At 41.3% G+C, this 24,043-nt stretch overlaps 1 protein-coding gene across 13 annotated transcripts in view; it reads left to right on the forward strand.

Moving 5' to 3' along the window:
* ADAMTSL3 (ADAMTS like 3) overlaps positions 1–24,043 on the forward strand; it is a 340,842-nt gene that overhangs the window by 128,298 nt on the left and 188,501 nt on the right. The window lies entirely within an intron of this gene.

Consider the following 24,043-nt stretch of genomic DNA (forward strand, 5'->3'; position numbering starts at 1 on the left):
AGAATTCAGTCCAAATGAATAGCCTGCCAAGAGCACTTTTAGTATTTTTATATGTTGCCCATTCAAACCTTGGAAAAATTCTTTAGAAATTGGAAAAACTGACCACTCATTTTATGGGCTTTTGGAATACCTAGAAGAAAAATCCTAAGTGTTGTATTTAGCATCTGTTAATGGAGGTTTCAGACTACAGAACTTAGGACAATATTGCCAGGCAGCTAATATAGTAACTGTAACATACTGGATTGATAACAGGAAACAGTGCCACTGAGATGGGTGGAGGTAGCGTAAGCTAAAATTCCTTATTCCTAGTTGTTACCCTGGACCATTATTCAAGATGCTGTAATTAAGTGTCTCTGTGTGTGTAGAGCTCTGGAATAAAGTATAGATAAAGAAGATTCAAGATAAAATAATCTCTCTTCCACAATTATGCATAATTGGAGCTATAAATTGTTATGCTCAGGGAATAAAAACAGGATGCTAGACACAAAATCCTATAAACTAGCTTACTTTCTAACTTATTTCAGTAACAAGAATATATTGTATTACATAAAATATGTAATTTGGCCTTTATGCTGCTTCAATTAAAATTGGTGGGAGTTTTGTTAATAACTTAATTGGGAATTGAAACAAACCCTGAGATTCGTGTGCAAGTTTTCCCATGATACGTATTTTTTAAGTTAGGAGCTAGGAAATCAATAAAGGAAAATATAATTCTCTAGATAGCGAGTAAGTTACACTAGACAGCATTTTATTTGAAGCAATAAAACAGAAAGAAATAACAGAAGAAATATATAAATCACACAGAGCACCAGCCACAAGAAGTCTCATGCTGCTTGCTCTTAACTACCCCTGTAGCAGTTGAAAGTCAACAATAAAATGGCTGCCTGACCTTTTAATGTCACAACAAAATTAACAGTTTGTTGTGCAGTTTAATAGAAAGTGCAGTCAGTTTGTCAGGCACTGTCCCAGGGCTTGGTGCTTTGTCCTACTCTCCTGCCTGAGCACCACCCAGCAGTCCTGCATAGGAGAAGCAAGCAAGCCTTTTTATTTCATCTGGTAGATCCTGATTGGCTGTTGCTTCCTTCATTCCTTCTTGCCACAGGTGGACCAAGTCTTGGTGGTTCTTTTGGCACAAGAGCCTGAATGGCTTCTCTGAATGATTCTTGCAAATTAAAACTCACTCACTCTTTTTCCGAGGTGACATTTTCCCTTCTGTTGGATGTGTAACTGTCTACAGCAGTAGGCAGTGTAGGCCTGCTACAACTGCTCATATAAGAATGTGATATACTTAAAAATCCCAAATAACAAGGCTATTCTGTAAAACTAAGCTTTGAATGTAGGGCTTAATTCTGCAATTTTTTTCAACAAATCTCCCCATTGCAACCAACCGTTGCCATCACAAATCAGTACACCAAGAATATTGATTTTTTTTTTTGTCATACCTTTACATTTTTGACTTTTCTCATCTAAAAAATTTGCCAAAGACAGGTAAGTTTTGCTTTTAAACTACATGAATTAAATTGCATGTTCCTCCAAAACTCTGGGGTGAGGGGCTGTGCTCTGAGGTAGATGTGTGTGGAAATCTAAAGAAGGATGGAGACAAAATGGAGGCACAGCTTTGAGTATAGATTGGTACTGGCAGTTTATATAAAAGGTACATCTTTCAAGCATTAGATATGCAATGTTGCAGCTGTATTAGTTCCAGAATGTTACAGAGATGAGGTGAGTAAGTAATATTTTTACTGAATTTTTTTTTTTTTTTGTGAGAGAGACTCAAAAGCTACTCTCTCTCTCTAACTCTAACTAACAGATGGTGGCCAATAAAAGATGACCTCATCCAACTTGTCCCTTTGAGCAGTAGATGTGGCAGTATCAGGGTCATCAGCACAGACAGAAGCAATTTGTGTTTCCTTGACTGTAAATCATTTGTCACTCTTGCACATTTAACAACTGATAAAAGCTCACAATCCCCTGGAGTCAGAGTGCCATTATGGAAAGCGTACCTTTCACAGGAGGGCCCAAATCTACACCTGACTGTGTGGCAGCAAGTCCAGTGAAGGCAGTGAATGGAGCATTCTTGTTCTAGGAGTGCATTTAGCCCTAAGACATATGTTGCTGCCAAATGGGGTTAATAAGAGAATCCTTAAAACTGTGTTTAGATTCCAAATCAGTCATACCACATTGCCCGTTACTCATAGGACAGCCTGCAGTTAAAGTGTCAACTTCTGTTCTTTCTTACATCAATGCAAACTGCATGAAAATTGGTAGAATTACTCTGGACTCATATTGGTATATATGTCAGCAAAATGGGGCTCTTAAATCTTAGATTCACTTTGAGGAATATAAAATACACTCAAACCATTTCTAAGATGAGGGGAAAAATAAAATTACTTTATAGTTTATTAATTAACAAAAGTTTCACACAGTTAAATAGTTGCCACCAAAAATTAGGGCAGAACTGCTGTGAAATACATGATTGTTTTGAAATCTGTAGTGGATTTTCTGTTATCTGAATTTGGTTATTTTCTACCTTTTTGAAAAGGAGAAATAAATTCTTAAAATTGTTCTGATCTAACAATTTGGCTTTAAGTTTTTCCAATGATTGACAGATTTGTTCAATAGCCAGGAATATTTGTTGTTTGTTCTAAGATCTTCCTTGCATTACTTTCACAGAATATTCCTAGTAAAAGTTCTAAATATAGTATTAAATACCTGGGTGAGTCAGGAGACATGGGTGAAATCTCTACTTAGGTTACAAACGTGAAGTTGAAAGTCTCGTTGAATGATGTGTTATAAACATGAGTAATCAAACTATCAGAATAATTTGTCTCAATAAAAAATGTCTGCATTAGACAGAGTCAAGATTGGACTAACAGAGTTTCCCAGATTAGGAATAAGCAAAATGTGTGGAGAAGTCTTTTCTGTAACTGCTAGTTCTACAACAGCTTATTCTTGTGCTCCTGTTTTCCCTGTACATTCCCATATTCATGGGTTTGGAATTTAGCCGTAAAGTTTTTTGCATCAAGCTGAAATTTGGCAGACAGCAACTCAAGCCAGGAAAACTATTTTTAAAAAATTTGAATCTGTATGTTGTAATATGTAAGTGAGCGTTTTTAAATTGTGAAGGTGTAATTTATTTAATTTCAAAAAGGGGAATTACACTAAAATGAGGAAGCTAGTTAAACAGAAACTAAAAGGTAGAGTAATTAAACTAAATTAAACTATTAAATTAAACTATTAGTAATTAAACTAAAATCCCTGGAAGCTGCATGGAAACTGTTTAAAGACACCATACTAGAGGCCCAACTTAAATGTGTACCCCAAATAAAAAAACACAGTAAGAGACCTAACAAAGAACCACCATGGCTAAACGGCCATGTTAAAAAGGCAGTGAGAGAGAAAAGGGCAGCTTTTAAAAAGTGGAAGTCAAATCCTAGTGAGGAAAATAGAAAGGAACATAAACACTCCCAAATTAAGTGTCATAATGTAGTAAGAAAAGCCAAAAAAGATTTTGAGGAACAGCTAGCCAAAAATTCAAAAAATGATAGTAAAATGTTTTTTTAAATACATTAGAAGCAGGAAGCCCGCTAAAAAAGCAGTGGGGCCCTTGGACGATAAAGATATAAAAGGAGCGATCAAGGAAGACAGTGCCATTGCGGAGCGATTAAATTATTTCTTTGCTTCAGTCTTCACGGCTGAGGATGTTACAGAGGTTCCTAAATCTGAGCCAGCCTTTTTAGGTGACAAATCTGAGGAACTCACTCAGATTGAAGTGACATTAGAGGAGGTTTTGGAGTTAATTGATAAGCTGAATAGTAACAAGTCTCCAGGACCGGACGGCATTCACCCAAGGGTTCTGAAAGAACTCAAATGTGAAATTGCGGCGTTATTAACAGTGGTTTGTAACCTATCCTTTAAATCCACTTTGGTACCAAATGACTGGAAGACGGCCAATATAACACCAATATTTAAAAAAGGCTCTAGAGGAGACCCTGGCAATTATAGACCGATAAGTTTAACATCAGTACCAGGCAAATTAGTAGAAACACTAGTAAAGAATAAAATTGCAAGGCACGTAGAAGAGCACGAATTGTTGGGCAAAAGTCAGCATGGTTTCTGCAGAGGGAAGTCGTGTCTAACTAATCTATTAGAATTCTTTGAAGGGGTTAATAAACATGCGGACAAGGGGCACCCAGTGGACATAATATACCTAGATTTCCAGAAAGCCTTTGACACGGTCCCACACCAAAGGCTTTTATGTAAATTAGGTGGTCATGGGATAGGAGGAAAGATCCTTTCATGGATCGGGAATTGGTTAAAAGACAGAAAACAAAGGGTGGGAATAAATGGTAAATTTTCACAATGGAGGCGGGTAACTAGTGGTATTCCCCAGGGGTCAGTCCTGGGACCGATCCTGTTCAACTTGTTCATCAATGATCTAGAAAATGAGGTAAGCAGTGAGGTGGCAAAGTTTGCAGATGACATCAAGTTGTTCAGGACAGTCAAAACCAAAAGGGATTGTGAAGAACTACAAAAACATCTCAGCAAACTGAGTGATTGGGCAGCGAAATGGCAAATGAAATTTAATGTGGGTAAGTGTAAGGTAATGCATGTTGGAAAAAATAACCCAAATTACACATACTACATGATGGGGTCAAATTTAGCTACGACAGATCAGGAAAGGGATCTTGGAGTTATAGTGGATAGTTCTCTGAAGACATCCACGCAGTGTGCAGCGGCAGTTAATAAGGCAAATAGGATGTTAGGAATTATTAAAAAAGGGATCGATAATAAGACAAAAGATATCATACTTCCCCTATATAAAACTATGGTACGCCCACATCTTGAGTACTGCGTGCAGATGTGGTCTCCTCACCTCAAAAAAGATATATTGGCATTAGAAAAGGTTCAGAAAAGGGCGACTAAGATGATTAGGGGCTTGGAACGGGTCCCATATGGGGAGAGGCTAGAGAGACTGGGACTTTTCAGTTTGGAAAAGAGGCGATTGAGGAGCGATATGATAGAGGTATATAAAATCATGAATGGTGTGGAGAAAGTGAATATAGAAAAATTATTTACCTTTTCCCATAATACAAGAACTAGGGGACACCAAATGAAATTGATGGGTAGTAGGTTCAAAACTAATAAAAGGAAATTTTTCTTCACACATTGCACAGTCAACCTGTGGAACTCCTTGCCCGAGGAGGCTGTGAAGGCCAGGACTCTATTAGGGTTTAAAAAAGAGCTTGATAAATTTTTGCAGGTTAGGTCCATAAATGGCTATTAGCCAGGGATAAAGTATGGTGCCCTAGCCTTCAGAACAAGGGCAGGAGATGGATGGCAGGAGATAAATCACTTGATCATTGTCTTCTGTTCTCCTTCTCTGGGGCACCTGGCATTGGCCACCATCGGCAGATGGGATGCTGGGCTGGATGGACCTTTGGTCTGACCCAGTATGGCCATTCTTATGTTCTTATGTTCTTATGTAATCGTTATTTCCAAAAATAACATACTGTTTAAAATCCTTTAAAATTTTAATTCCTCTTAGTCAAAGGTTTAATCTATCAAATGTAATTATTAATACTAATTATAATTTATATTAGTGTAGTCTGGGAGCCTCAGTCATGAACCAAGTCCCCTTTCAGCTAGATGCTGTACAATTGCAGAACAAAAAGTCTCTGCCTGTTTCATCTGGGATTCAATCCATAACAATGACAGGTTGTGTCTCCGCCTGCCCTGCAACGTTACTTTTATAGTACAGTCAACTTTTGAATACATTTTCCTAAGGATTACCCCTACATAAAGTTCATTCCACCTCTTAGGAAGGAGCATGCAGTGGTGAAAGAGACTGCATGTTGCTTGACAAAATTCACATCATGCCCCCTGCTTTGCCAAAGACTGGCCACATGACAATGAGCTTTGGTGACACCTGGCAAAGCCTTAAGCTTGTCCTTTGTCTTTGTCTCATCCCCAGGCTTGCCTGACAAACACATTATAGTCATAATTTCACTTTCTTAATAACTCTTGATACTCATTTGGTCCGTGCATCACACAGTTGATGAGCTGTATGCTTTTCATTTTAAATGTTACTAAGTCATATTTTGCACAGTGATTATTAGTGCATACGGTGTGAATACAGGGGTGATTCTGGTCACACTGCAACAAATAATGTACAAGTTTTTAAGCTCATTAGTTAATATAAACCTGTTTGAAGTATACCATGTCTTCCTTTCTGCCAAGTCAAGGGTCAGCAACTTTTCTGAGGCAGAGTGCTGAAATTTGACTTTCTGACCTCTATGTACAGCCCGACTGCCAGTGATACTTTTTAAAGTCACTAATAGTCCTACTTACAGCACGATGAGGATTCCAGCCCCAGCCCCATGCTGTGGAGGTGGCTCCAGGGAGGGGGCTGCAGCCCTAGGCTTGCAGTGAGGGACTCCGCAGCATGGCTCCAGCTGCAGCGCTGTAGAGGAGGCTTGGGAGGGGAGAGGGGCTCTGGCTCTGCCCTGCAGAGGGTGGTCGGGGACAAGAAAGGCAGAATCCAGCCCTATATCTGCACCCCAGCTGGTGCTCCAGGGAAGGCCTCCAGCCCTGGCCCAAACCACATGCTGCAGTTCTGCACTCTGGCCCCATGTCGTGGTGGGGGCCCTGCACTCTGGCCCTGGCCTTGCACTGGGGCTCCAGGGGAAAAGGTAGGGTCTGGCCCCCACCCTGCACTGCATCACAGGCTCAGTTCCTGGCCCTGTGCTGCAGTGGGACTCTGCCCTCCCTCCTGCAGAGGAGGCTGGGGGGGCAGGGAAGGAGGCTCTGTCCCCAGCCTTGCAGAAGGGGCTCCGGGAGGCTAGGAGGAGAGAGGGGCTCTGGGCAGGAAGGAGGTCTCTGGCCCCAGCCCTGCACCATGGCAGAGCTCTGGCCCCATGTTCCCATTCTCTCCCATGTTGCTTGGGGGAGGAGGGGTGGGGCCAGAGCCGCTGCCGCTGTGTGCCACTCTAAATTGGCTCGTGTGCTTACAGTGGCATGCATGCCGGGGATTGCCGACCCCTGTGCAACTCATAAACCTGCTGACACTGATTTAAATGTCAATATTTTATTAACTTCTTCACAGCTGATCATTTTATCAGAAACGCGCAGATAACGTGTTACCCATTGTTGTTGGGCACAGTGATATATATTTGGGTGAGAGGCAGTTGCATTTCTCTGTTGTCACAGGTTGCTGGTGTTGGAACCGGGCATCCAAGCACAAGCTGAACCTTTCTGGTCTGGCCACATCCGTGGTCTGTCATGATTTTCGCTAGTCTGATGTCCACTTATTATGGGTGTGCCCAAGTGTCCTGCAGTCCCGTGAAGTTGGTTTACAGCCGGCAATCCTGACTCTGTGTTGTGTTGTTTTAAAGCTCTAGTTTGCCGCTACAGGTCTTCTAAGAGCCCAGTAAGTAGTGGAAGTGTTGGTAATGCTGTTAGACAGTATTGACCTCCTGTGGTCTTTCAGATTGTCTGGTTTGGCACCATTCAGGTCTCAAGGGTGCTAGACTAATGAGTTTCAACCTGTACTGCATGCCTACAGATTCCAGCTCCTTCTGTTGCTGCTCACAGGAAGGAAAGGTGGGATGCAGACACTCATCTTTGCCAAAGGCCTGGGCAGATTCCAAGATGCCAGACAACCAAACTACTTTTCATTCCTTTCTGGATACCAAAATCCTCAAGTATCGCAGGAGTAGGTGCCCAAACAGCCCTCTTTTTCTGGCAGCTCTTATGGCATAGTTCTATTTTGTCAATATGAAATTCTTCAGCAGATTGACAAGTGAAAACTATGGCACAATACAACGTTAAAAGCATTCCAGTACAGAGGTTTGCCTTCTATTTAATATCAAAATGTGAATACTATCCTGAGTGTGTGATTCATATGCATATTTAATTCCACAAAATCCTAATTTTCAATCAAAGCTGCTGCAAAATGTCTGTGTGCCGCAGGACTGAGCAGTAAAGGGCTCCCTGCTATGTGGAGCCCTACCTGTACTTTCCTGTGGAGCTTGGCTGAGCCATCCTTGCTTTCTGCAGCTCATTTAGTTCTGGTGCTTCCCCTTGGCTGATACTGTGCTTCACTGAGTTGATATTTTTAAAAAAGAGCTTGATAAATTTTTGCAGGTTAGGTCCATAAATGGCTATTAGCCAGGGATAAAGTATGGTGCCCTAGCCTTCAGTACAAGGGCAGGAGATGGATGACAGGAGATAAATCACTTGATCATTGTCTTCTGTTCTCCTTCTCTGGGGCACCTGGCATTGGCCACCGTCGGCAGATGGGATGCTGGGCTCGATGGACCTTTGGTCTGACCCAGTATGGCCGTTCTTATGTTCTTATGTTCTTATAAATGTCCTTTTCCTACATCCAGTTCAGGACTATGCTGCTCTGCACCTGAATTTTCATAATCCACAATTTCAGAACCTGAAAGACGGAGTTATTAGTAAGTGTACACAAAGTTAGTGTAAGTAATGTTGAAATGGTTTACTTACAATTGGTAGCAAAAAATGTTGTCAGTTTAAAGTGGGTGAAATTATTTCCAAGTATATTGTTTGTAATTTATATAAAGTGGTAATTTCTCCATCCCTTTTTTCCTCTTCAGTAGCTTGTAATTCTGGGTGCAACCCTCTTAAAGTAAAACAAGCAAAACAAGAAACAAAAACCTTAACCCTTTGTTATCAAGAGGTAAAATAAGGTCACATATTGATTAAATTAGCAAACAGTTCAGTATAATGCATGAACAGTTGCACAAAATATAAGCATATGGGCCGCTTTTCCGATCCTCCTATTTAGCTCAGGAGGATCGGAAAAGCGGCCACAACTCTGTCCAGACTCAGCAAGAGAGTGTGGAATAACAGCAAGCTGTACACTCACACCAAAATGCAAGTCTACAGAGCCTGCATCCTCAGCACCCTCCTTTATGGCAGCGAGACTTGGACCCTGTATGCCCGCCAGGAAAAGAGGCTGAACGTCTTCCACTTGCGCTGCCTCAGGCGCATCCTTGGAATATCATGGAAGGACAGAGTGACCAACACCGCCGTCCTCGAGCAAGCTGGAATCCCAACTATGCACACCCTCCTCAGGCGGCGTCAACTCCGCTGGCTTGGCCACGTCCACAGGATGAGTGATGGAAGGATTCCAAAAGACATCCTGTATGGTGAGCTAGCCTCTGGTAAAAGACCTCCCAGACGCCCCCAGTTGCGCTACAAAGATGTCTGCAACAGAGACCTCAGAGAGGTAGACTTCGAGCTGGACAACTGGGAAGAACTAGCAGACGACCGCAGCAGATGGAGGCAGGGGTTACACAAGGGTCTTCAGAAGGGTGAGATGAAGATCAGACAGCTAGCAGAGGAGAAGTGAGCGCACAGAAAGCACAATAAGGACTTGCCAGACACCCAGTACATCTGCAAGAGATGCAGCAAGGACTGTCACTCTCGTGTAGGTCTTCATAGTCACAATAGACGCTGTAAATGAAGTCCTCAATTGAAACTTTAAAGGGCGTGATCCATAGTCTATGCAGACTGAAGGATGCCTACTACTAAGCATATGGGATGAAAAATCCTAACCCTACTCAAGTCAAATTGGGGTTGGGTCATTAATTTCAATGCATCCAGGATTTCATAAGATACTCTGACTTATTTTGACTGTTCATCTTTTTAGTTACTTCAATAAATCAAAAGATTCCTTTTAAATATGTAATCTACATTTTACACCTTATTTAAATTGTATTTAACATATAAGATCAAATAGTTTCTGTGTACTCTTAGCACGGAGACATTTCAACTATAGACTTTTGAGATGCTATAGATATAACAGCCCAAAAAAGATGTGGTTTTACAACCAACCAGCTTTTCTACCAATTATCCATAAGAAATTGTTGATTCTTCCAAACACCCGCTCTGCTCATGGAGACACTCAACAATACAATTTGATATCTTTCCCATACAGTAGAGTGTCTGGAAAGAAGAATCTGAGAATCACATCATAGAAGCAACTCAGGAAGCGTATTTTTTCTGCAGTGCCATAATTTCTTGAGCTACCTCTGTTTGGAGGCATCCTAAGTGCAACCAAAAGAAACTGCAGCATGCTGTGCTATGTATAAAAGTTACTGAATGCCAAAATGCCCTTCTAATTTGGAAGACCCTGAAAGTTGGGATAGAGTTAATATTAAGGGGTTGTCAGAGTGAAAAAATAACTGAAATGAAATGGTTTAATCTCTATTCAAAATACTGACAAGGGATTAAATTTATTCCAGTTCAGAGGACCAGCACCAGACCTTATGTAGTACTTGTGGCCATAATTTAGAAGTTTAATGAGGTTTAAATTTTTCTAATACCCTCAGATGGGTTTTCTGAAGTGGGATGAATTTCATTCAATTTGTCAAAAGGCTTCAATTTATAAACTCTTAGAGCTTGTCAATGGAGCGGAGGGGATTACTGACATAGCCATACCAATATAATTGTCCAGAATAGGAAGAGTGGTGTAATTACTCTTTGGGATGCTATTCAGGCATATTTGTAGAATGAATGACAAATGAAGAATCAAGACCCTGGTATTCAGCATAATGGATGGTTGAAATGGGAGAAGCAGACCCCACAGAGAATGGATAGAAGATATAGTAGATTGGTGTGGAGCCAGTCTACAGAAACTAAGCCACTCTGCACTGGACAGGGAAAGATGGAAGGAAATAGTGAGGGAGACATCAGACACCAATGGGCGCTGAGCCCACAATTGTTGATGATGATGATGATTTAGAATGCATTTTTCAGTTTAAACAATGTCCACAGAGACATAAAGTGAAACCAAAAAAAGCTACTCTCAATCCTGAGAAAGTCCTTGTAAAGAGTTATACTGCCATAATTACAGCTATGAGTGTCAATTTTTCCATGTATATGAGCTCTTACTCCCTTAACTATTCTTTGCTCATGAGCCTTGTCCCATTGAAGACCAGTTCCCCTGGACAAAGGCATCTTTAAAATTCATTCAGGTTCCATAGCAGCCTCACATGTGGGGGCTGCCAAGAAGTTGCAGTGAATTTGTTTCTAGAAATTTTTAGATTCCAATGCAAGAAGGAACAGTTGTGGTAATCTAGGCTGACCTCTTGCATAACACAGGCCACAGAACTTTGCTAAAATAGAAAGTATCCACACTTAATTTAAAAATTATCAGTGATGGAGAATCCACCACAACTCTTGGTAAATTGTTACAAAGGTTAATTACTCTCACTGTTAATAGCTTTACACTTTATTTCCTGTCTAAATTTGTCTAGCTTCAACTTTTGGCCATTGGATCCTGTTCTATCTTTCTTTGCTAGATTGAAAAAGTGCTAGAGACTGTAAGCAGTTCACCCATTTATGTTCTCTTTCTTAAGTTAAACATATTGCGATCTGGAAGTCTCTCATTGTGAGGCACGTTTCTTTTGATCAATTAAATATTCTTACGGCCTTTCTCTGAAACCTGTGCAGTGTATTAATATCCCTTTTGAATTGTGGGCATGAGAACTGAACCCAGTATTCTAGCAATGATCACACCAGTGCTGAGCACAGAGATAAAATAACCTCTTTTCTCCTGCTCAAGTACTGTGTATGCATCCAAGGGTTGCGTTCATTGTTTTAGCCACAGTCTCACATGGGGGGCTCATTTGCAGGCAGTTAGCTACCATAACCCCCAAATCTTTTTCAGTCACTGCTTCCCAGGTTGGAGGTCTTTGTTCCTAGATGCATATTACATTTCACTACATTAAAACATATAAGCTACGTCTACAGTAGAGAGTTTTGTAGACAAAACTGGGGCTTTGTCGATAAAGCTCATGGAGCATCTACACACAAAATGCATTTTGTCAACAGAAACTGTTGATAAAAAAACCATGTAGATGTTCCAGGATCCCTTTTGTCAACGGATAGGTCAAAAGTTCAATCTGCTTTTATGTGTAGACACAATCTGTGGACAGAAGTTTTGTCAGAACATCTCTTCCGACAGTAACTTCTATAGCCAAATGCATCTAGTGAAGACATAACCACAGCGTTTGCTTGCAATCATTTTACCACGTAGTCCAGATTGCTCTGCATCAGTGACCTGCCCTCTTCTTTAATTTACCACTCCCTCAATTTATGAGAAGGTGCTGAAACCAGTTTTTCCAAATGGGGGAAGGAAAAAAACAAGGCAGGAACATGTGACACAGCACCAGGGTTGCAGCCCAAAAGCCCAGCTGCAGACATCTGTTAGCCCCACCAATATAACCTATTTAAACAGTTTCAGACCTTCCGCACCACTGTCATGCACACACGATTTCCCCAGATCCAATCGCAAAGGTACACAAAGTGGTGGATCTGAACATGGTCTCCCCTAACACTATCTCTGAACCACTCACATGGCAACATACCCCAAAGTTCCAGTATCAAAGACAGGGGCACTATCCATCCCGTGTTTCCCAGGACAGTTCTGCATTTAAGCTGTCTCACAGGTGTCCAGACTTTTTTTAAGAAAATTGGCAAACTGTCCCATATTTGGTGGGGATCCTATTCCCTGGCACCTGGTGTCTCAAGGTGGCAATCCCTGCAGCCAGGGAGCTCCTCCACTGGGCGGCTGCCCCATTCCCTAGCATTCCGCGGAGACAGCTCCCCCTTCATTCGCTGGTGCACGCCTGCTGGGAGGTTGTGGAGTTTGCATCCCTTGTGCCTCATTGTGGGGCAGCTGGCTCCATTGCTGAGGAGCCCTGACATGGAACAACAGACCGCCATACGTGGAGGCCTGTATCCTATATATGTCATAGGGCAATGTGATCACCCTAATCAAAGAGCCACCCCGAATTCCCAGCTCAATCTATTTCTCTCTCACCCCATCTCCCTGTTGTAATGTACATGCCCCATAGGCTTTGGGGGCGGGGGGCAGTACATGCCAGTACCGTGTACTGGCACCTCTGCATCAGTGTCCTCACTTCTTTCCTCCACACCAGGGATCCCGTGGCTGGGGCTGCTGGTGGGGCTTAACTCCACAGCTGGCTCCCAGCTGCCTGCTTGTCCCCCAGCAGTGCAGGGGCTGAGAGGCTGCTGTCGGGCTGCGAGCCAGAGCCCATGTGCCATGCACCAGAATGGGCCTTGGAGCCAGAGCCCTTGCTTGCCCTCAGCAGCAGGGGCCAGGAGCTGTATCCCCTGCCAAGGTCACAGCAGCACAGACTGGGAACCAGAGTCCCAAACACCCTGCTGGCAGCCCTAGTCATAGGAACAACAGCCGTGTGGTGGGGGGGACCTTGCCAACCCTGCAGCTCGGAGCTGCTGGAGCACAAAGTCCCACAGGAAGCCCCAGCCATGGGATCCCCAGCAGTGGGCCTGCGGACATGGCTCAGTACCAGCTCCTGTTTTTTTGCAAAAAGCACTGCCCATAACTATAACCATCTTCTCGCTCTCTGAGGGCTCAGCTTGTTCTGGAGCAGGACCTCTAGTTCCATCTTGCAGCACTTGGTCCAGCTGCTCCCTGGTGCATTCATACAGCAGGGGTTGTTAAGTGCAAGTTGGCAAAGGATGGTAGTTCTGGCTGATCTGTCCTTTCCTTTTTCCAGACCAGTCCTGTCCAATTTTGAGATATCCCCAGTGGTTCTTGTGCTCCTGGTGGACTGGGAGTTTGGGGCACCTTACATCTTTCTCAGGGCCCAGCAGATGAATCTGGCCTCTTGTCTCTCTAGTTTATTTTAATTTGCGTTGCAACACTTTCTATCTGTTGCACCTGTTCAGATATGTAAAACTGTTCAGAAACAGAACTGGAGGCGGAGAATAAATTTGTTGTACTTGTATGTATGTGTATGGTTAAAATTCAGTTAGGTCTAAAAATTGTGAAAAAACAAACATTTAATGTACCCAGGCACTTGTGTTAAAAAGTGGAATCTTTGTACCACTGAATGCTAAATATTCACATATCCAAGTCTTATGTAATGGATGTCTGAATAATACTAAAACTCCATAAACTGACCTTCGTTCTTTGGCACAGTATCTCCTGTGAAGTCTGCATAACCAAATTAATACAATTATTTCATTCTTCACAATAGCTAAACAAAAGTTTGGACAGATAGCAATTTTTCTGCCACATTACAGCTTTGTGTTTGACACTGTAATATATGTCTGTGCAGCTATAATGACTACTGGGGATAACACTCTACAGTACAATATCACTTTGTTTTATGCTTATTCTCAGCCCTGGAGACATTGGGCTTTTGTTTGCTTTTGCAAGGACCTTCTTCTGCTGTGCTTACTCACTTTGGCCATGTCTACATGGCCCTTTAGCACAGCACTGCTGCCAGCATAGCTATGCAATAATGGTTCTAGAAATTTGCAAATGGAGGTCCATTTGCACCCTCGTCTGGCTAATTAGCATAGCCACATGAGATTTCGCTCTCGGCAGAGGGGGTGCCAGCAGTGCAGAGGCCATGTGGACGTACCTCTGCCATCTAACCCCGCTCCCCCCCGCCCGTCACCAGTCCCTTATGCCTAAATTTCAGCTGTTTAGTGTGTGGATCGTGGGTGGTATTGGTGGTCTAGATATAGAGAAGGTTGCACGAGATGATCTGGTGATCCTTTTGTCCTTCAGCTTTGTGGCTCAATGAGAAGAAAACGTGCTCAGCATCTTTCAGGATATCACATAAACAGATTGGGCCCCAAAACAAATGAAAGACAAAAGGAACATAAGAAGTGTGTAATTTAAAAATCTATAGGTTAAATGAGAATGTATAATTACCTCACCTAAAGACAAATGATGCTTTTGTCCTATTACAAAGGAACCAAAAAAGTGAAGAACCTCGTGATTACCAAAGACAAGTCAAGCCTGTCTCTCTCTCTCTCTCTCAAAATAACTGGCTTCTTTGGACACTTCAGTGACAACATTTAACTTAGTCACAACTTCACTATTTGTGTTAAAGCCAGTTACATCATACTAACAGACAGAATTTCATCTACACCCCCTAAACAATGCACAATTGTTACTAAATGGCTTAGATAAAACTATTGTCCAGAACTGTAACTAATTCAAAAATTCCAACTACTAGGATGATCAAAGCTCAGGTTTGCGCCAACAAAGCCTTTTTCATAATCACCAGCTAAATCAGTGCCCACAGTGTTGACTTAAACTTCAGCCCATTCAAATCATATGCCCCATGGGAAAGAGTTAAAAGCTGCTTGAACTAGCCTGGTAATTTACTAGCAAAATAATATTGATTTACTAGCTGTCAGCTTTCATAAACTTGATATATCATGTTTGTCTGCACTGAGGTACCCAATTCAAACATAAGAAAGAAAAAAGATTACCAAAGCTGACTTAAATAAAAAAAGACCTTCAAAGCTCATAGGAATTAAATCAAGAGCTAACTAATTAAAATTGGGTACAGAAGAGCTATATTGTGCATAGGGACCTTATACATACTTTGCTTCTGAACTCTGAGTTTTCATGCTTCTGGGAGTTAAAGACGTGATTCTAACGCTCTTTGGTAATGACGGTTTAGTGTGATTTTCCTTTTGATGTTTTTAATTAAATGATGAAGTCTTATGTGTATGTATAAGTGTGTCGGTGAGAGAACGAAAGAGAGATTGAATAACATGACTGAGGCTGTTGCAAATCCAGACACAGTAACTGAAAAGGGCAACAAATACAATTACGAGTAAAACTAAGGTAAATTGGTTATTCTTTATATATCGTTTGATGGCAGTTGTATCCAATGCCATCACTCTTGCATTTAGTCCAGCTCGTCCACATGGGATTGTACCCATTCCCAATGTATTTTATAGAAAATCCAGACTAGGATACATTCATTACATTTAACAGCATTTTACTTCAAAAACCTGTGCAATGTGTTTGAAAACAAGTCACACCTGCTTATATACAATAGTTGTTTTTCAAAGATTTCATCAGCATTTGCACTTCATCTATAACCAATTCTTTGAAAAAATAAAACAATCCGTCCCAGTGCAAAGGGTCTGAGTATTTCAGCTCAGAGGAATCTAAACTATAATATGCTACTGGCAGAGAATCAGAGAGACTGAGATGCATCTATGCATCTGAAGTGGCAAGGACTTGACTAAGGCCGCGTCTACACGTGCACGCTACTCCGAAGTAGCGGCACCAACTTCGAAATAGCGCCCATCATGGCTACACGTGTTGGGCACTATTTCGAAGTTGAAATCGACATTAGGCGGCGAGAAGTCGAAGTTGCTAACCCCATGAGGGGGTGGGAATAGCACCCTACTTCGAAGTTGAACGTCGAAGTAGGGCGCGTGTTGCCGATCTGCATCCCGCAACATCGAAATAGCGGGGTCCGCCATGGCGGCCATCAGCTGAGGGGTTGAGAGACGCCCTCTCTTCAGCCCCTGCGGGGCTCTATGGTCACCGTGTGCAGCAGCCCTTAGCCCAGGGCTTCTGGCTGCTGCTGCTGCAGCTGGGGATCCATGCTGCATGCACAGGGTCTGCAACCAGTTGTCGGCTCTGTGGATCGTGTGTTGTTTAGTGCAACTGTGTCTGGGAGGGACCCTTTAAGGGAGCGGCTTGCTGTTGAGTCCGCCCTGTGACCCTGTCTGCAGCTGTTCCTGGCACCCTTATTTCGATGTGTGCTACTTTGGCGTGTAGACGTTCCCTCGCAGCGCCTATTTCGATGTGGTGCTGCCCAACGTCGAAGTTGAACATGGACGTTGCCAGCCCTGGAGGACGTGTAGACGTTATTCATTTCGATGTAGCGTGCACGTGTAGACGTAGCCTAAGTGAGATATTCTCAGATAAGACGGCAAGTGACTTGTGTCCCATGCTGCAGAGAAATATAACCCTGCACTGCTCATATCCCAGGTCACTGCCAATTTGACCTGGCAGAAAGTTATTTCCAAGCCCCACCTATAGCAAACAATTAAAGCCTGAGGATGTGAGTGAGAGCTGGTCAGTTAAGCCCAGGAGAGACTGGAATGCTTGGTGCCACCTCAGAGCACTGGCCCATCCTGTCCAGTGTGCCATCTCTAGTGGTTAGTGGAGGAAAAAAAAATCAAAAAAGCCCCAACGCATAATATCTTTCTGAGCCCTGCAAGTGACCATCTGAAGCCTTGAAGAATGAGCTTTCAGGGATGTAAGACATTGACTGGAATGGACCCAAAGTTGCTGAATCATGCCCCTTACTATCACTAATCCCAACAGTCTTGCCCCCTACCATCATGCAGTTCTGTCATACAACACTATTTACCATTTTGTCCAACTTTCTCTCAAAAATAACTGCTCTCAAAAATAACTGCTATTGAGTCATTATTCCAGAACCTCATGACAAGTTGTTTCATCTTGCTCAGAATGCAGATTGTTTTTTTAAATGGTTGATTTAAAGAACCTGTAAGCCTCCTCTCCATTTAAACCCTTGTGCCTTTCATTCCAGTTGACTTCTTTTAAGTAGTTCCTGTACTTTACCAAAGTCTTTTGAAATTAAAAGAAAAGTAATTGTCAGTCTAGTTTTGGTTATTGTTCTGTTTAATTTAAAGTGAATCAACTCATGATCACTTGATCCAAGGTTATTTCTTAGGGCCAGCTCTTCTGTGATGTCATGGAACCATAGATTGCAGGACTGGAAGGGATCTTGAGAGGTGATCTCGTCCAGTCCCCTGTACGCCAGGCAGGACTAAGTACTATGTTTTCTTTTCTCATCAAAACCAAGCCTAAAATGTCATCATGCAGGAGATGATTAGAGAAGGGAAAACTACTGCCTATCGCATTCAGGGATAACTGGGCCTTACCAGAATTAGAAGCATTTATTGTCCAGTCTATAGCTGTGAAGTTAGTTTCCTATTATGATGGTTCCTCGTAGCATTTCTCTCTTTAATAGTATTAAAGTGATCTCTATCCATATCTGAAGTCAGTAGATTCATGCATTTCAACAGTGGCCTTGCTTCTTATATTAAAATAAATCCAATGCCAATTCTGAAATTCCACAGGGATCTCAGAAAAATAAGGCTCTATTGTTTCTGGAACAAGTTAGCCTGCATATATTAGAAGTTTACAGTAAGTGTTTCTTACTCTTTAACTAACTGTTGGGAATAAGCAGGTAAGGAAGTTCCTAACTGAAATGTTTAAACCAAATCCTTCAGATTATTATTGCTTAAATGGGATGACTCAGTTCATGTTTTGTATAATAAAATTGGTGATTGGTTTGTTCTTTTATTTTTCTGAAAACTACTTGTCCTTTTGAGGCTAGGATTATACCTTAAGATTTGAAATGCTTGTTTTTGTAATCACTCTGATTACCTTTATTGAAGTTTCTAAATAATTCATTTAATTGTCCTTAGATTTATTGGTTTAAGGCAAGCTTGTTAAATTTTTGCTTCTTGGGTATCTAGAACGCTGCTTAGTTCAATAATAATTCATTACAATAGCAGTGAGAGAAAAAGATCAGTGAGGCAGAGGTAAAGTAACGTAATGTTAATTACATGTAAGAGATTAGACATTTACTAGACTCTTTAAATTTTGTATTTCAGAATTACTTTCAATTTTGTCAGGCTGATAATCTTTTTTTGACAGAACTGATCTCTAACAAATGGATTATTGCTGATATGGTGCTGTTTTAAAAAGTAGCTTGGTGGATTTTTGTCCCTTTTGGCGTAGAAGTCCCTGGATTTTCTGTTTTGATTCACCTTTCACAGGGCTTGTAATGGAGTGAATCATACCAGCATGGCTCTGATTTAAGAGGAGTTTGTGGGGCCAGTGTAAATGATACTATTTTTCTCTTTTTTACACCATAACAATTGACCTCAGGCAGCCCACTTAATTTATGAGACACTTGCAGAAACTTTTTTCTTCCCTCTTTCCAGCTTCCTTCTGATTCATCAGTTTTTATTTCATTTTTTTCTACCTTTCTTTTAAATTCTCTTCATCTCAGTTTGTCAGGATTCTCCAGATCTGAAGAAGTGGGTCTGTCCTGTGAAAGCTCACCACCTAATAAATCATACTGTTAGTCTTTAAGGTGCTGCAGGATTGCCTTTTTTGTTTTGGAGAGAGAGAGAGAGAGAGAGAATGAATGAACGAATTATTGACTAGGGTTCTCACCACCTTTTGAAAAGGTGGTATCTTTCTATTTAGCTATTTGAGGCTTAATTTTATGCCGACTGAAATCAAAGGATGTATCTCCACTGACTTTTTAGAGCTCTGTTTGTTGCCCCTCCCCGAATCTTTATGAAAATTGGCTTATGACAATATCTATGCATGCATAACTTAGAGATGATTTGGACAAAATACCTCATGTAACCTACCAATTTTAATGTTACAATCTGTTGGATCTGTATATTCTATTTGATACATATATAATTCTTCTGTGGGAAGTTAGAAATGTTAAATATAAGTCTGTTCATAGTTATAAATGTTCTAATGAGAGCCATTTATTCTTGCGCTCAGAACCCTACCACCTGTGTGTTCAGCTAAATGTCTTGTAAACAGCCTTGTAAGTCTAGAAGGTGGTTGGTGCTAAAAAGACATGTGACCATATCACCTGCTACCGAAAGCCATTTGAGCTGGTGTTTTTCCATTGGATGTGGGGGTTAGAAGAGAGGTTTCCTACCCTATGGGGAAGTCTTTCTTAGCTGAGTTTTTTGTCTTCAACCTGCTTTGGAATCTTCCTGACACACCCTAAGAAAGAAAGAAAAAGAAAACTATGAAAGGTTCTTGACCCAAATGAGAGAAAGAGAACCTCTGATTCTGAAGATTTTACATGATGTGAGAACAGCTCTTCAGGGCACGAATCAGTATTCTCATAGGGAATATAGAACTAGCTATGCATTTTCTTTTCACTTCATGTTAGTAACTTAATTTGATCTGTTTTCACTTATAACTATTTAAATCCTACTGTTTCTATATAATAAAACCTCTTTTGTTTATAATCAAGACCTGTATAAGTAATTATTACCGCAGGGGGCACCACCCCCTTTCATTGATAAAGGGGCCTTACCTGGTGAGCCTTCCCTGTTCAAAGCTTTTGCACAGAGAGAAATGGATTTATTTGTGGTTCTGATCCTGTTTGGGGGTTGATTTCCTGGGTGCTGTGCCCCAGAGCTGCATCTTCTCAGAGCTGAAGTAAATCAGTGTCTGCATTGCTCTCTTCAACTTTATGCCTTGACTGGGATCTGGCCCACAAGGATAGTGTGGTGGGGAGCCACAGACAGCAAGAAGGAGGTTTCAATGGTATAATCAGTGCACTGGGGAACATTTCCAAAGGGTCTTCTCTGGCAGTACCTCTTCACACTCTGAGTCAGGTACTTAGTTTCTAGTACAGGGATCTTACAGCTGTGGGTTAATTGGTTGAAATGATCTTCTGGTTAGATAACTGACTGGGTATATATGATTGTTTCCATAAAACTGTGATGAATGCTTTGTGTTTGGTCAGTCTGTAATTTTACTGAGACAGATGCCAGTTCACGTTTTGTATCATCTTAGGGAAACAATTTGTTTTATTTTGTTTTTTATCCACAATATATCGTTAGTGACTGTAGTAATATATTCAGATTATGAGTTTACAGTAGTTTATAGCCAAGCTTTAGCTTTGTAGCACATAGAAATCAGCTGATTGTGGTGTTCTCATTCCATGTGCACCCTATGGATACCGTTGTTCATGGTATAAGGGGTTTTTTTTTGTTTTTTTTTTTAAATAAAAGTTCTGATTTCCTTAGGATAGCAGTCCAATCATGTAAATGCATCTAGCAACCACAGATTCACTATCATTTGCCTTTTGGTTGCTGAAGATCTGCACAGTGCATATTTTTCCCCCTCCCAGAAAAAGGTTTTTTTGTTTTTTTTTTTTAATTTCAAACACAGAAGGATAAAAATAAAATACATATAAAATATGAAAATTAAAAATAAAAATAGGCTGTAACTAGAACAGCTATTAAAGATGTACTGAAAAGAGAGAGGAATGCTTGAGAAAATTGAGAAAATTTTTCCATTTCTTCATCAAGAAACATACATTGGATCTAGAATAATGAACATAGCCACAGTTCTTTCAAACAGGATACTGTTAGCTCTTAATTCTGATTGTATTGCATTTTAACTGTGTCCTCTTTGGATTAAGGAAGTGCTATATTCCAAAATATTGCTTTTTTGGGATTTTGGATAATTACGTGAAATGGAAAAGCAGCATGTTTTATAAAGCAGGGGATAGGGAAGAACATAATTTTACTCATTTTTCGTAGGGATCAAAGTTTGTTGTGGTGAAGTCTACTCTGTTCCTGTTGAAGTCAGTGAGAGGAGGCTCAGGCTTTCTAATTAAGTAGTTCAGTTTTCAAATAGCTTTAAAATTACTTTTTAAGTCTTTAGACTTTGTCCTCTGTTAAAAGTTACTGGAAGAATTCCCAGTGACTTCAGAGCAACCACGATTTGGTTGTAAACCTCAAGACTTGATTCACCACCAAGTTTGCAGTGCTGGGGTGTAACAGCAAATGCTCATGAGACTCCCTGATGAGGTCCCCTAGTAATGAAGACCATGAAGGTACCTCAAGAAGATATATAGAAAGAAACACAGTGGTATCTAAGCTCATACAAGAGTGTGATTAAAAAGACAGTTCTTACACAGGCTGCCCTAGTTCCTGATCTCCATAGGTGTTTTATTTTGCTGCTGTTATAATTTCTTCTTCTCTTCTACTTTTTTCTCTCCAATTTTCTTATTTGGGGATTGGTCACTGCACTTATGAAAAATGTGGATCTTTCATACAGTCCTGAAAATGCTCAGAATCTCACTCTGCCTCATTTCCTTTTGAAAAGTGTCCCACAGCAGAGCCCACTCTTGTCCCGCCACACCACAGTAACAGAAATGTTTCTATATATTTATCAACACTCATCTGAATGACAAAAAGCTACTTGGTCTTTGCCGTGCCATGGCCATTTTCAACAAAACCATGGAACCTTCACTTGGTCCAATCAGAAAGGGCTGTTGAGCCTCTGCAGCTTCCTGGGACCTCAGTGAAAACTGTGGCTAATCACTAGTTCTTGAGGTGTCTTTGTATTTATAAGAAATGAATATTGGTAAGATGAGGCCTTTATAATTGTATCTCAGAGAAATTGCTCAAAGTAACCAAATTGGAATGCAAGCAGGAGCTTATGCAAAAGTCAAAGTACTGTTGGTTTGCCAGTGAAAACAGTTTAAGATCCTTTCAACACCAGCTGGACTAATGTGCAGGCTGATAGTTTTTTGACAGTCTGTTGGAAAGAAATGTCTTGTTCAGGGATTATAATTTGTGTAAACTACTAGGACACAATACAATGTGTTCATCTGCTGAATTCAAGGCTATATGAATAATTGTTGTTAATCGTGGTTTAAATTCACTTACCAGCAGCTCCAACTTGGGGTTATTTAATATGCAGCGGAGAGGCTGTACTTGAAATTTTGAATGATAAGCAAGGTGTACTGGTTTTCTCTTTGTACCTTATATCATCTTCCATAATTCCTCCAGAGACTTCTTAGCACCTTGTCTCTACTTAAAGAAGCTGTTCATACTGAAACACTGTTACTCAGTTAATGAATATGGCAGCTTTTTTACTTTGGACTACTTCCTTTTTACTGTTGGTTATTGTTACTAGTTGCTACTATTGTTATATATTATTTATAATGAATTATTACAGTTCTGTTTGCATTAGAGTAGGTTCCAGAGGCCCCAGCTGACTGAATTAAGGGATATTTTTTATGCTTATAACTTAATCAGAGACAGTCCCTGCCCTGCCCACCCTCCCCCCACCGCCAAAATTTTGCAGGACATGTAATAGGTGGTACAAAGGAAGTATTGTTATCTCCAGTTTACAGAGAAGGAACTGAGGCACAGAACGTAAGTGACTTGCCAAAGGACAATAGAAGTATGTATCACAGCTTTCCTGAGTCCCAGTTCAGTGCCTTAGTCACAGGACCTAACCTGCCTCTCAGATCTTCCCCTTCTTTCCTAGAAACAATTTGCTGGGCATTCAGACTTGTTCAGTAAACAAAGGGTCCGCCAGAGATCCAGCCCAAGAGTGGCTGAATGGTGGGGCCCCACTCTTTGGGAGAGATGCAAGGAGCCAGTCTTGTCATCTGGAGGGTATACTTTAAGGGTGTACAGGCAAGTCAAAGTGAGTTACCAAATTAAACACATGAAAATGCATAGCTAGTTCTATTCCTCTAAGAATCCAGTTACTTGTGAGTTCTCATCCTAAACCACTGCCTCTAGATAAGGCGAAAGCTTCAAGTCAGAAAAGAGATTATCCGGACCAGGGTCTCCAGTAAAATAGATAGCACTTCTGTTTCTCCATAGGGTGTGTGAAAAGGGTATAAAGCATAGCCTGCCCTGAAACTACGAGACCACCACCACTACTAAATGAGGCAAAGCCCCCACTATTGTTCATCCCCAGTGACTATGAGACCACCACATTCCTGGTATGGCATTTGAGTATTGGGACTATAGCCAATCAGAGCAGCGGTATGAAGGCTTCGGGCAGTGCTGCTGAGACCACTGCTACTTCCCCTCCCCTTTCCCGTTACCTAATCCAGCCCATGAGACATGGAGCTCCAAACCCTCCACACCACTGCAGGCCAGATGGTATGGAGGGGAGTACTGAGCTGCAGGGTCCAGATTTAGACTGCAGGCTGGGGGTTCCCCAGCCTGCAGTATCTGTTTTGACACCAGGCTTGAGGCATTGAGAAAACCTCATGTTCATATAGTCTGTTTCTTTTCTCACTGTAACTGTGACAAACCCCCCCACCTCCATGCTTTATGGAAAATGGGTTATAAATATACATATGCATAACTCAGCAATGCCTTGAACAAAAGCTGCTTTACAACCCCTGGCATTTTTGGTGTTACAACCTGCTGATTCTGTAAATCCTGCTTTTGTGCCTGTATCATGTTTGTAGTTGAAGTTACAAGTACTGCCTACATATTTGTGTTCCAAATGTCTGTCTCTGTGTAGACCTCAACAGGAAGTATGGCTAGCCTATTCTGAGAGTATGGCTTGTCAGGTTTAGCAGTGCTTAACTGACAATGGGGAGGGGGCACTCCACACCTGAAGAACTTT

The sequence above is a fragment of the Carettochelys insculpta genome, chromosome 12 (assembly GCF_033958435.1).
Source record: "Carettochelys insculpta isolate YL-2023 chromosome 12, ASM3395843v1, whole genome shotgun sequence".
In the NCBI taxonomy this organism is placed as follows: domain Eukaryota; kingdom Metazoa; phylum Chordata; order Testudines; family Carettochelyidae; genus Carettochelys; species Carettochelys insculpta.